The sequence below is a fragment of the Balaenoptera physalus genome, assembly GCF_965194825.1.
Source record: "Balaenoptera physalus genome assembly, contig: HAP1_SCAFFOLD_1934, whole genome shotgun sequence".
Lineage (NCBI taxonomy): Eukaryota > Metazoa > Chordata > Mammalia > Artiodactyla > Balaenopteridae > Balaenoptera > Balaenoptera physalus.
Genome location: NW_028124870.1, coordinates 18,858 through 31,883, shown reverse-complemented (window position 1 = coordinate 31,883; position 13,026 = coordinate 18,858). Strand labels below are relative to the sequence as shown.

Genomic DNA, 13,026 nt, shown 5'->3' with positions numbered 1-13,026 from the left:
GCCAGAACCTCACCCAGGTTGACCTCACCCCCACCCCCCCGCCCCGTCTGACTAATTTACTACTGAGAACCAGTTGTAAATAGAGGAAAAATGTCACTGTATCCTTTTGGGGAGAAGATCTTTACCTTTTTAAAAATTTACATACAGTTCTCATTATTTTATCAGGGCTTAAGAATATTTCATTTTTGTTAGTTTTAAAGTCTTGTCTGAAAAGATTACTTGAGTTCTTAAAACACTTCTTAGGAATAAAAGGTTAGCGATCAAAAGACTTGAGCAAATGCTGGTGTTCGTGATTTCTTGTTGGTAGCCTAAATCCCATCCTGCTGGCAAACTCCTCTTTAGAATTTCTCAAAGGATGGGACAGGACTAAAAGAACCCTCTACCTTGATTTATGTAGTAACAAATTTCAAATATGGGTTTGAAATACCTTGCTTGTATATACATCTACACATACAAACAAACACCTCCCAAATATTCGAGAGTTAAGGAAAAATCCAATTGGTCAAATTAGCTAATCTAGACTATAATAAGATTCATTCACCATTACCTCTACTGCTACAAAGGATACTGTCAAATGAGATTAGCAAGCAATTATCAAACACAGTTTGTGTACCTTCTATGAATCTTTAAGTCTGCAAAGACAGTTAAATATATACTTGACACTTGAACAACTATAGTAGCCATCTTTGCAGTGATCAAGGACTCTATAGTATCTAAAATGTTCTTAGCCATGCAAATTTACATAGGTACTTTTAACTTACTGAACTTTTAATCAGAGTACTAAACACATCTAAATAAAACAGAGGCTGAAAAGTGAAAACTAGCATTGACATTTGAAGAGTCAGCCAGAGACCCAGACGAACTGAGCTTAGAGATATATTCAATTCAGAAAAGGATATCTGCCTGGATATTCAGACATGGAGCACCTCAGAGCATGTGACTCTTAAAAAAGATGCTCAGTATGAAGAACATGATACCTCTGTGGATTTCAGGGAATAAAATACAAACAGAAAATAAAGAATATCAAAATAACTGATCTTGCAATATCCTGTAATCACAACTAAGGAGACAAGAAAGGCAGCACAGCACTCTGCTTCTCTTATAAGGGAAGGATTTTTGAAGCCATGTTTCCTTTCAGTAAGAGTGACCTCTGGTGACTTTTTAATTGCACCTCAGTGTACTATGTTAAATTATTCTACAATTCTTTTATACTAGCAAATCATTTAGTACTACATTTTAAATGTCTTAGCAAAGTGATAAATGCTTTACCGCAGGACCTAAGGATTTCATGTAAATGCCTCCATTTTAATTAATTCATGGAAATTGTGCCCAAAGCTAAATTAAAATTCTGTCTGAAACACGGGGCAGTATTTTCTTAAAGGAGACTAAGGCTCATTTTCAGGAGTGACTCATATAATATGGCATTAAATCAGCTGATACTAAATGATGACAACACAAAATTATCACAGCCTCGGGGCATATATGGATGAATGCTGGAAGGGTAACTATTTGTACAATATGCTTTTCACTTTAGCACAAACTTCCTGGTAAGGGCGGAGTTCCCCAGCCCACTCCACCCCCAGATAAAACTGGATACCCAGCAGCAAGGTCGGTTTCTAACATGCCTACTAGCACTTTCTTGAAATGCATAATAGCTTGCCTTACTCCCTACAACCTGATTTAAAAAATTTTTTGAGGGGGATGGGGTGTGGATGTAAGATTAACGGGGCTTTCTTCCAATCCCTCAAGAAAAGAAAAGCCCTATGATGGAGATTTCAATCTGAATAACACTTCGAAAACTTTTTCCGATTTCCAGATTAAAATGCCTTGAGGTCGGCTGAATCAATTTGGCTAGCATCTTTAGATCAGACTCACATTGCCAGTCCAGAACTGAGAGGTTAATACATCTTCACTGAACCAACAAAATGAGAAACACAGCACATCACAATATACGAGCATGTGCACTTGCAAATGAACCTGAATGGCAGGTTATGTTTTTCCTTTAAGCAAAAGCCTTCTAATTCTGAGGGGTCTATCCTTCTCGTAATTCTCGGGACTAACCAGGTTTGCCGCCTGGGCTCTGCTGCGGAACCTGCCCGCCGCTGCAGCGCCCGAGTTCTTGGTGCCCGATTCCGCAGGGCGCCAACTGCAAACATCTACGCTAATGCAGGACCCGGCCAGGTCGGCCAACGATTTCCTTTCTGACATAAATCCTGCAAAATGTATTCATAGTAAAAAGAAATAAATGACATATTGGCATGCTCTTCTCTCCTCATCTCCTGCTATTCTCTCTCTCTGGTCTCTCTCCACCTCAATATTCTCATGCTAATTTTAGGTTTTACTAGAACTTGAGCTTTCTCAATGAATATTCAAAACAACAGCACACAGACAAAATTCAGCTCACAGACAAGTCAAAACAGGCTTTGTGTATTACAGACTTGACAAGTGGAAAAACCATTGTAAACCATCCTATCCAAGCGTTGGGACTTTGCGATGTTTTTTAAATGCCTCATTTTCAGAGGCAGACCAGTGATTCCATTTGTAAAATTCAATTTTTTTAAAAAAAAACACGAATTCTCAGTTGCCAGTATAAGTTTTAAAAGATTTGCTGTACTCACAAGTATTCCCTGCTGCTAATGTACTCCAGGGCTGGGCAGACAAAAGAAACAGCATCCTGAGACAGGCTCCCGCGGCGGAGTCCATGTTCACAGTCGCCGGGGCTCCCCACCCCAAAACCCAAGGTGTCCAGACAGCTGCTCTGAGCCGGAGTCTGCAAGCTCCCTCCCGCTCGGGGTAGCTAGCGCTCCCTCCTCCAGGCTCGGCGAACCCGCGCAGCCGGCGGGGCGGGAGCCCCAACCTGCAGCCACACCCCCACCCCACCCCCACCCGCTCCCTCCGCGCTGCGAGCTCCACGCGTCCCGGGCGCTCCTGACGGTGGCGGGAGGAAGTGCGAGTCAAGTCGGTGAAGGTCTTCAACCTGAGCTCGCTCCGAATCCGAATCCGAATCCGCGGTCCTAGCTCCTTCACCGGCAGGTTTCCCACTCTGAACAGCTGAGCAGGTCAGTGGACTTCAGTCTGAGACCGAGCTTCACCACGCTGATGATGCTTGAGCATTAACACCGATGCTAGGAAAAATGTGAGTTTCTTTTTTTTTGGTTGAAAAGAAGTTAGGACAAGTAACTAACCCGGTTTGAAGAAAATATTTACATGTACTGAGAACTGTTGTAAAAAAGACTGCTTTTGTTTTCTCAACTCATTTAATGATTCATATTTAAAAATAAAAACCTAAAGAACCTTATTATGGTAATCATTTCGAAATATATACGGTTATATATACAGTGTTATGTGTCAAAATACATCTCAATAAAGCTGGAAAATATTCAAAGTAAAAAATAATTAATTAAAACACCGACCCGACTTCTACTATAATGTCAGCATTTCATTATGTATATTCCTACTTGGAGATTTGAGAATTGTGGTCAGCAGATATATAAAACTAAAAACTGGCATCCTGGGAGAAGGAATCTTACTCCAAATATCATCACGGAAGTGACCTTATGTTAAGTAGGTAAACTGAATACACTTAATTGAAGAATGAAGAGTTTTGAATCAACTTCTATATACTGTATGTGTATTCCTTTCCATTCAAATTCTTTAATACAGTTACCCAAAAGTTCATATTGAAAAATGATGGAATATAAAAGGCATCTTAAATAAATAAATAAATGGATAGATAAATAAATGGATAGATAGATAGGCAGATAAATAGATAAATTGTTTCCGAGTATACAGATAGAGGCCTGATGGCCCATGGAGGAAGAAGGATTTCAAGACCCATGACCTTGAGGTAAGTCACATGGCCTCCTCTACTTCCTAAAGAGGCCGCCAGCAGATGTAAATGAAGGAGGGATGAGCATGGCATCACTAGGATCAATACTCTCCTAAAACTGTGACCAGACTCATGACAAATGTGCTGAGACTTAGGAACAGTGTCCAGGCATTCTTGCACCATCCAAAGTGATCAGAATATGAAAGTAACTTTAACCTTGAGTAGGGCATTATATGCCTGAGAACAAAGCAGAAAAGCTGTTTTTATTATTTCTATTCTGCAACCTGGGTAAGAAACAAAAACAGGAATAGAAAATGTAAATAGCTTGGCAAGGCCACAGAATTTACAAGTAGAATTTGACCCAAATATGTAGATTCTGATCCCAACTTTCCAGCTTTCTCCACTCCTACTCAGGGCCCCTGGGAATCAGGAACTCTTCCCACCCACCCCATCAATCAGCAGTCCCGGGAAACACTGAGCAAAGCTTGCTCGGAGGGTGCATTTAGAACCTTGAAAAAAGCCACAAGCGGTAGAGTGACCTTCATTTATTAGTCAGACATTTTCCTAGTGCCTAATACATGTCCCAGAACCTGAATATGGTATTTCTAATTTATAAAGCAAATATAAATTAATGATTTACATTAAGTGTCTAATATTTGTTAAAGCCTATACAACAGACAGTCTGTGTGTGTGTGTCTGTGTGTGTGTGTGTGTGTAATCTAAATAAATGGTCACAGCATTCCTTTGAAGTAAATGTTACTATGCCAATTTAATGGATAGACAGACTAACCTCAGAGAGTTTAATGGATGTGTCACAAAGCAAGCCAGACTTGGACCAGGTCAGCTGAGCTCTGAAACCCCTTCTCACTGGCCCTCAGGTCTCTGAAACAGAAAAGTTGTCACCTGCGAAAACTCTATTCAGTTGTTCATGGGAAATCCATTTAAAATGGGTTAGAAGGCGCCTCAATAATTGATGTCAATTAAAACCAAAAAGGGCAATGCTGGTAAATTACTTGAGCAGACATTCAGGATGGATTTTCCAAGTCAGAGATGAAACAGCCCACGAGGGATTGAGATTTGCAGGCAGATGTCCTTGTGCGGTGCACAGCATTGACCACTGGACAGCACGGGGGCTGTTACATGATCTTCCAAGACAAGGGCAGCCCCAGGTGAGGAGGCTTGAAGAGACCAGGCAAAGCAGGGCCCAAAGCAGGGACTTGCTAGCAGACAGCTGATGCGACTCCTGGTTTTACCCCTTTCCAGCTGCCTTCTTTCGCTGGAGACTTCGTGGCTTTGTGCTTCACTTTTCTTGTGTGTAGAATGGTGATGATAGCCAGTCATAGAGCCATTATGAAATTACAGGTCTGAAACCCCCACAAAGGGATGGAAACTGCTGAGCATTCCACGTACCAGCCCCAGAGCTGCCCTGGGAGTTGGTACCCACCCGTGAGACCCCCGGCAGCTGCTCAGCATCTGTGATCCTCAGCTTCGTTGTCTGTTTCATAAGATAATAGAAGTCTTACCAGCAGACAGCTGATCCAAGGGTTACAGGAGAAAATGAATGTCAAGTACTTAACACCATGCTCATCCACAGGGCGCTGGATCAGGTAGGCTGATGCTAGAGCTCCAGGCTCAGAGGAGAAAGGATGCCTAACGGGACCGCCAAGGCCTCCAAGCTAAATCCCTGCAGGTCAGGGGCAGTCCGCTGCATTCTGTGACCTGTTTCCACAGCCCTTTGCTCTTTTATGTAAGAAAGATGACAGATAATCAACAAGGACCTACTGAATAGCACAGGGAACTCTACTCAACATTCTGTCATAATCTATATGGGAAAAGAATCTGTAAAAGAATGGACACATGTATATGTATAACTGAATCACTTTGCTGTACAACTGAAACTAACACAATATTGTAAATCAGCTATACTCCAATATAAAATTAAATTAAATTTTAAAAAATCAAAACAAAGCAAAGGTGAAGAAAATGTGTAGATCTAATCTTGCACATTTCTCTAAGTGATGATTCAAACCCCACAAATCACGCATGCGCATATATGTATGTGTCTGCAGAGTTCACACCAAACACAAAAGAGAACTTGAAATCAGCACACGTCACAAATAAAAGACAAGAAATCAACTTCCGATGTTCAGAAGTGTGTGGACCCTCATATGTGTAAGTGCAGACAGGCTGCCTAGGAAAGTATATTCTAAGTGAAACTACACCCTTGGCATTTCCTGACCAAAGTCTTCTGTTTTCCTGCTCACCTGGGAGCAGTCTGTGCACTCAGGATTCCCTACCGAGAAGAGGAAGGATCAACTCACCCCACCCGAATGAAATCCTTTCTCAATGCTCTCCATAGATCAAAACATGACTCCATTCATTTTTCTTCTTTATTCAGCAGTTTTCTCCCTGTAAATTATTTCTGCCTGTTTTATCTAAATCTGGGAATACATTTAACTTTCCTCTTGTAATGGGAACAGATGTATCATTAAATCCTCTGAAAGAATACTGTGAATAAAATAGAATAGTATTTCTATTAGGAGTCATTTTTCCCATAAGCCCCCAGGCAACAAATCCTGAAGAACAATTATGGAGAGACAGACTGCAGGGAGAAGAATTATCACATGTGTGATAAAAAACACACTGCACGGTGTCTTCGCAGGTTATCTCTGATGAGCTATGTTCCCTATAATTAGCCCTTGGAAGCCCTGGTTTTAACAACCAAAGGATTATGCATCTAATTACATAAATCTCAGCTAGAGAATAGTCAGCCTCATATTGTTATCCGAAAAACTAAGTTTGCCTCTTGGTGGGTGTCGAGCCAAAAGACACAACCAACACAAAGAGTGAGAGAAGGAAGGATTTGTTACTTGCAGCAAGTAAGTAGAACACTAGGGATCTTTCCCAAAGCGGTGTCTCCCCAAACAGCAAAACTGGGGAAGTTTTAAGCTAAGGGTACATGTATATTCATGAAAGGGCTTGGGAGGTAGGCAGAGCCCAGGCTTTAGTTGATTGAAATCCGGAGGATCAGAAAAGGTCAACGCCATCATCCCTTAGGTTCCGTTTGACCTGGTGGTTGAGTGCTTCAGGCTAATCTTTACCATGGAAACAGAACTGGAAGTCTTTACAACTGATACATTATTACTAGTGCTACTTCTCTTGCCTGATAACAGTCAGCATTCTTGTTTTCCCTTAAGATCCTTCATTACTGAGACCTGTTCAAGGGCAAGCACTCTGGCCAGGCTTAGATCACAAAATGGCTTGTACTAAATTAATAGGTGTTCTCTTATGTCCAGAAAGCCATGCCTGGTTTTCTTTCTCCATAGACCCCCTACCTTATCTGCTTATACTATTTCTTTCCAATTCAGCCCATTTCAACCCAGGAGGACTTTTGGGGACTAACAAACACTGGTATCTAAGATAGAACAAACCACAACTAAGAACTTGAAGTATAAAAGCAATACTGCATGGTATTTCCAAAAGTGCTTAATAAACATTTCACAGGATTGTGCATAAACAACACACTTTTTCTGACATTCTGGCACAAGTAGAATCAGAGAGGCTTAACGTTAAAATGAAGTGCAGAGTCAGCTGTCCAGCATTCTACCCAATTCAAGCACCACAGTCTCCAATAGCATCTTGCACACATGTCCACTGATGGCAGCAGCTGAGGTGCATACATAGAGAGAAAAGGGAGATTCTAGAACTTCCTTCTATCATATCACAAAGAAGGATAAATTCACAGAATCAACTACATGAGTGTCCAGGAAAAAAAATTCTTTTTTTTTTTAAACTTTTTAAATTGAGATATATTATACCCTTTAAACAAAATTTCTAATTTTATGAAAGGCATAAAAGGTCACAATTTTTCTTTACTCCTTTGGGGTAGGAAGAGGGAGGCAGAGTTGAGTGCATCCTTAAAAGTCCTTTTCTAATTTAAAATTAAAATCAACATCTGATCTTGACCTAAGAATTTTTCTATTGAGGTATAATTGACATAGAACACTATATTAGTTTCAGGTGTACAATTCAATGATTTGACATTTGTGTGTACTGCAAAATGAACATCACAGTAAGTCTGGTTACCATCAATCACCATACACAGTCACAGATTTTTTTCTTTCTTCTTGTGATGAGAACTTTTCAGATTTACTTGCAGCAACTTGTAAATATGCAATACAGTATTAATAACTATATTCACCATGCTATACATTACATCCCTGTGGCTTATTTATTTTATAACTGGAAATTTGTACCTTTTGAACCCCCTTCACTCATGTCACCTACTTCCCACCCCCATCCCCACCCCCCCAGTCTGGCAACCAACTATCTCTTCTCTGTATTTATGAGCTCCTTTTTTTTCTTTTTAAGATTACTCATATCAGTGAGACCAGAGGTTATCTTTCTCTAACTTATTTCACTTAGCATAATGCTCTCGAAGTCCCTCCATGTTGTCACAAATGGCACAATTTCCTTTTTCTTAATGGCTCAATAGTATTCCAGTGTGTGTATCACATTTTTTTATCCATTCACCCATCAATGAACACTGAAGTTGTTCCCATGTCTTAACTATTGTAAATAATTCTGTAATAAACATGGGTGTGCATATATCTTTTGGAGTTAGTGTTTTCATTTTCTTTGTACAAATACACAGAAGTGAAATTGCTGGATCATATGGTAGTCCCAGTTTTGATCTTTTGAGGAAACTCCATGCTATTTTCCATACTGTCTGTACCAATTTACATTCCCACCAAGAGTGCACAAGTGTCTCCTTCTCTTCACATCCTTGCCAACACTTGTTATTTCTTATCTTTTGATGATAATCATACAAACAGGTGTGAAGTGATATCTCATTGTGGTTTCGATTTGCATTTCCCTGATGATTAGTGACGTTGAACATCTTTTCCTATACCTGTTGGTCAACTGTATGTGTTCTTTGGAAAAATGTCTATTCAGATCCTTTGCCCATTTTTAATTAGATTGTTTGTTTGCTATTGAGTTGTGCGAGATCTTTATATATATTAGATATTAGCCCATTATCAGATACATGATTTGCAAATATTTCTCCCATTCAATTGGTTGCCTTTTCATTTTGTTGATGGTTTCCTTTACTGTACAAAAGCTTTTTAGTTTGATGTAGTCTCACTTGTTTATTTTTACTTTTATTGCCTTTGCTTTTGGTGTCATATCCAAAAAATCATGGCCATGACCAATGTCCAGGAGCTTACCGTATATGTTTTCTTCTAGGAGTTTTATGATTTCAGGTCTTAAATTCAAGTCTTTATTCCATTTTGAGTTAATTTTTGTATGGTGTAAGGTAGTAGTCTAGTTTTATTCTTTTGCATGTGGCTGTCCAGTTTTGCCAACACCATTTGTTGAACAGACTGTCCTTTCCCCATTGTATATTCTTGGCTCCTTTGTGATAAATTAAGTGACCATATATGTGTGCGTTTATTTCTGAGCTCTCTATTCTGCTCCATTCATCAATGTGCCTCTTTTTATACCAATACCATACCATAGTTTTGTAATATAACTTACAATCAGGAAGCATGATGCTTCCAGCTTTGTTCTCTCTTAAGATTGCTTTGGTTATTCAGGGTGTTTTGTGGTTCCTTACACATTTTAGGATTTTTTTGCTCTGTTTCTGTGTAAAATGCCATTGGAATTTTGATAGGGATTGAATTGAATCTGTAGATTGCTTCTGGTAGTATGGACAGTTTAACAATATTAACTCTTCTAATCTTTGAGCCACAGAATATCTTTCCATTTATTTGTGTCTTCTTCAGTTACTTTCATCAGTGTCTTATAGTTTGCAATGTACAGGTCTTTCACCTCCATGGTTAAATTTATTCATAGGTATTTTATTCTTTTGATGCAATTGTGAGTGGTATTGTTTTATTACTAGCATATAGAAATGCAACCAATTTTTGTATATTGATTTTGTATTCTGCAACATTACTAAAGTTGTTTATTAGTTCTAACAGTGTTTTTTTGGTGGAGTCTTTAGGGTTTTCTATATATAATATCATGTCATCTGCAAATATTGACAATTTTACTTCTTCCTTTCCAGCTGGGTGCTGCTGATTTCCTTTTTTTTTTTTTTTGCCTAATTACTCTGACTAGGACTTCTAATACTATGTTGAATAAAAGTGGCGAGAGTGGGCATCTTTCTCTTATTCTTGATCTTAGAGGAAAAGCACAGAGTATGACATCAGCTATTGGCTTCTCATATACGGCCTTTATTGTGTTATAACCAATTTGATTTTATTGCACAGAATTGAATCTAAATTCAACCATAAGCATTTTAATGATTATCATTAAAAGTCTTTTTAAATTGAAAACAAGACTGAGAACTCGTAATAGTGCTGGTTAATTAAAAAAATACACCCTTAAGGATTAAGTTTATTCCATAATTCCAGTGATATATTTTTAGGCTGAAGTACTGATGAATGAAGTATTCCAATGTAGAGGAATCTTGAAAATACTCTGAGTGAAATTAGTTAGTCATAAGGAACCATATATTATATGAGCCCATTGATATGAAATGTCAAAAAGGACAAACCTATAGAGACAGAAAGTAGATGAGTGTTTGCTTGGGGCTGTGGGAGATGGGAGACTTGTAGGCTAGAAAAAGAAAGATTTCTTTTTTTGGAAATTGATAAAATTTCCAAAATTTTTTTTATCAATAAAATTGATAAAATAGATTGTGGAGATGAATGCACAACTCTGTGAATATACAAAAAAACAATTGATTTGGACACTTTAAGTAGGTGAATTCTACAGTAGGTGAATTATATCTCAAAGCTGTTTTTAAAAAGGAATACAGAAACTCTAGAAAAACATTGAATCCATTGACATCTACTTTACCACACTATTCCAAATAGAAATGTAACTGAAAAATGGGAGTTAAAAAACATAAGCAGCAATATCCGTTATTTACTGCCATAATAATGCTGTGAATCAACCAGAAACCTCAGTGGCAGACACCACTTTACTGAGCTCAGGGGTCTCAAGACCACACTCTTGGCTCAGCAGGTGTTCTGGTCTCCTGCGCACCTGCCTTGGGGAGGCTGTTGTCCGCTGATGGAGAATGGCCCCATCTGAGATGACTGGACTTGTGTATCATTGCTCAGCAAACAAACCCAGGCACCTCTCACCGCGGTGGCACAGAACTAAGAGAAGAAGCAGAAAAATACAAGTCTGTTCTGATCTTCGTGTGTCACATCAGCTGGCATTCCATTGACCGAAGTAAATCTCATAACCTAACTCGGGATCAAGGGTCGGGAGAACAGATTCTGCCTCTTCAGTAAAAGGAGCTGAAAAGCTATGTGTCAAAGAGGGTGAATCCAGGAGCGTGAAGAATGAGGACCATTTAGACCTCAGTCTCTGCCCAGCACAGGGTATTTGTGATGGAAGAAAACTGAGCAGAAATTAAATATTTGCCATCTGGCAGCTTCACTTTCTCACCATTTTCACTTAAAATTGTATCAGAGGGCTTCCCTGGTGGCGCAGTGGTTGAGAATCTGCCTGCTAATGCAGGGGACACGGGTTCGAGCCCTGGTCTGGGAAGATCCCACATGCTGCCGAGCAACTAGGCCCGTGAGCCACAACTACTGAGCCTGCGCGTCTGGAGCCTGTGCTCCGCAACGAGAGAGGCCACGATAGTGAGAGGCCCGCGCACCGCGATGAAGAGTGGCCCCCGCTTGCCGCAACTAGAGAAAGCCCGTGCACAGAAACGAAGACCCAACATAGCAATCAATCAATCAATCAATCAATCAATTAAAAAAAAAAAAGACTCCTCATTTCCTCCTCTTCCCCTTTAAAAAAGAAAAAAAAATTGTATCAGAAACTTTGAAATATCTTTCTGTTTCATCGTGATTTAGATAATAGAAACATTTAACATTTTTGTAATTTAGCTCAAATAATGGCTGCATAATTCAAGTAGATTCAAAAGCAAATACAATCTAACTTATAATAGCAAGTTTTGATGTAAATGCCACTGGATGATACTGTGAGTATGTGACATGAGCTGGATGACTTGCTTTTTAATTATAGGAACTTTTAGCTTTTGCAAAGATATTTACTTTTTAAAATGCTTTTCTAGATGTTCTTGTCTTATCACAGAAATACATTCTTATATGTACATGTATAATTCGCATAGAGAAGTGTTAATAACAACTCCCTACACACACACACACACACACACACACACACACACTTCCATTGCTCTATTGTTATGTCATTGACATAACTGATGAAAACTAGTTTCCTTCATGTCCATACACACATTTATAGGATTAGGTTCATTTTCCTTGTATTGTAATTACAATATGATGTTATTCCTCAGCTTGAACTAGATTAAAATTTTGCATTTGTATTTTTCATTTCCATGTGGAAAATGAAATCTTATTTTTGCCTGTTAGTCTAAAACCACTTTGAATCGTAAATTGGTCTCCTATGGTAAACCTTTAAGACCTCTTTTTTTTGTTGCTGTAACCTTTTCTACATGGTGGACTTTATTAGTTACATTAATTAAATAACAAATGCCCACCTTATTGAGCTGGGTATGCTTTAATCCACAGGCACAAATCAAAAGAAAGAAATGATTATAACATTAGAGTTAAAAAACAAAAAGCTTTGGTTGATTTTTTTGTAAAGAATGGTTGAAAAGGAACCTAAAGTCGTTCCTTTATTTGAAGGCTTAAGTAATTGTACCTGCCAGGTAATAGACGAGAGGGAGGCCTCTCACTTACCACCCCCTTCTGTGTGTTTCAATTACTGGGAAGGTTAATGGTGCTGAACAGCTGAGGTATGAAGGCACCTTTCATTATCTTCCCCATCAGAAGTCCCCAGAGCCCGTTCACCTTCCCTCGTGTTTATGGGAAAAGACACAGTGTTCTCTCACAGCCCAGAGTACATGAGAACCAACTTCTCACAGCCTAGCAGATCTTTGCCAACATTTTCTGGAAAATAATTCCGCCCCTTTCAGAGCCAGCGTGCAATGTAATTTGAACTCAAATACCAACATCATTTAGAATGACTGAAATAATACCTTGATCTTGTGACTTGTATAGTCTCATTCTTCTAAATTTTAACTTTAATGAGGCTTATTTATTAAGCAAGTACAGAGTATATGGGCAGAATTTTTCTTTGAATATTTTATATTGAATGAATTGAAATAATTGGGATGTTAAAGG

At 39.0% G+C, this 13,026-nt stretch overlaps 1 long non-coding RNA gene across 1 annotated transcript in view; it reads right to left on the bottom strand.

The window, feature by feature from the left end:
- LOC309654087 overlaps nucleotides 1–11,122 on the bottom strand; it is a 58,036-nt gene extending 46,914 nt beyond the window's left edge. Inside the window, exons 1-2 of the long non-coding RNA XR_014259824.1 lie at nucleotides 10,886–11,122; nucleotides 4,620–4,711 (exon numbers count right to left, since the gene is read on the bottom strand). This is a non-coding gene — a long non-coding RNA (uncharacterized lncRNA). The remainder of the gene's footprint in view (nucleotides 1–4,619; nucleotides 4,712–10,885) is intronic.
- Nucleotides 11,123–13,026: the final 1,904 nt, after the last annotated feature.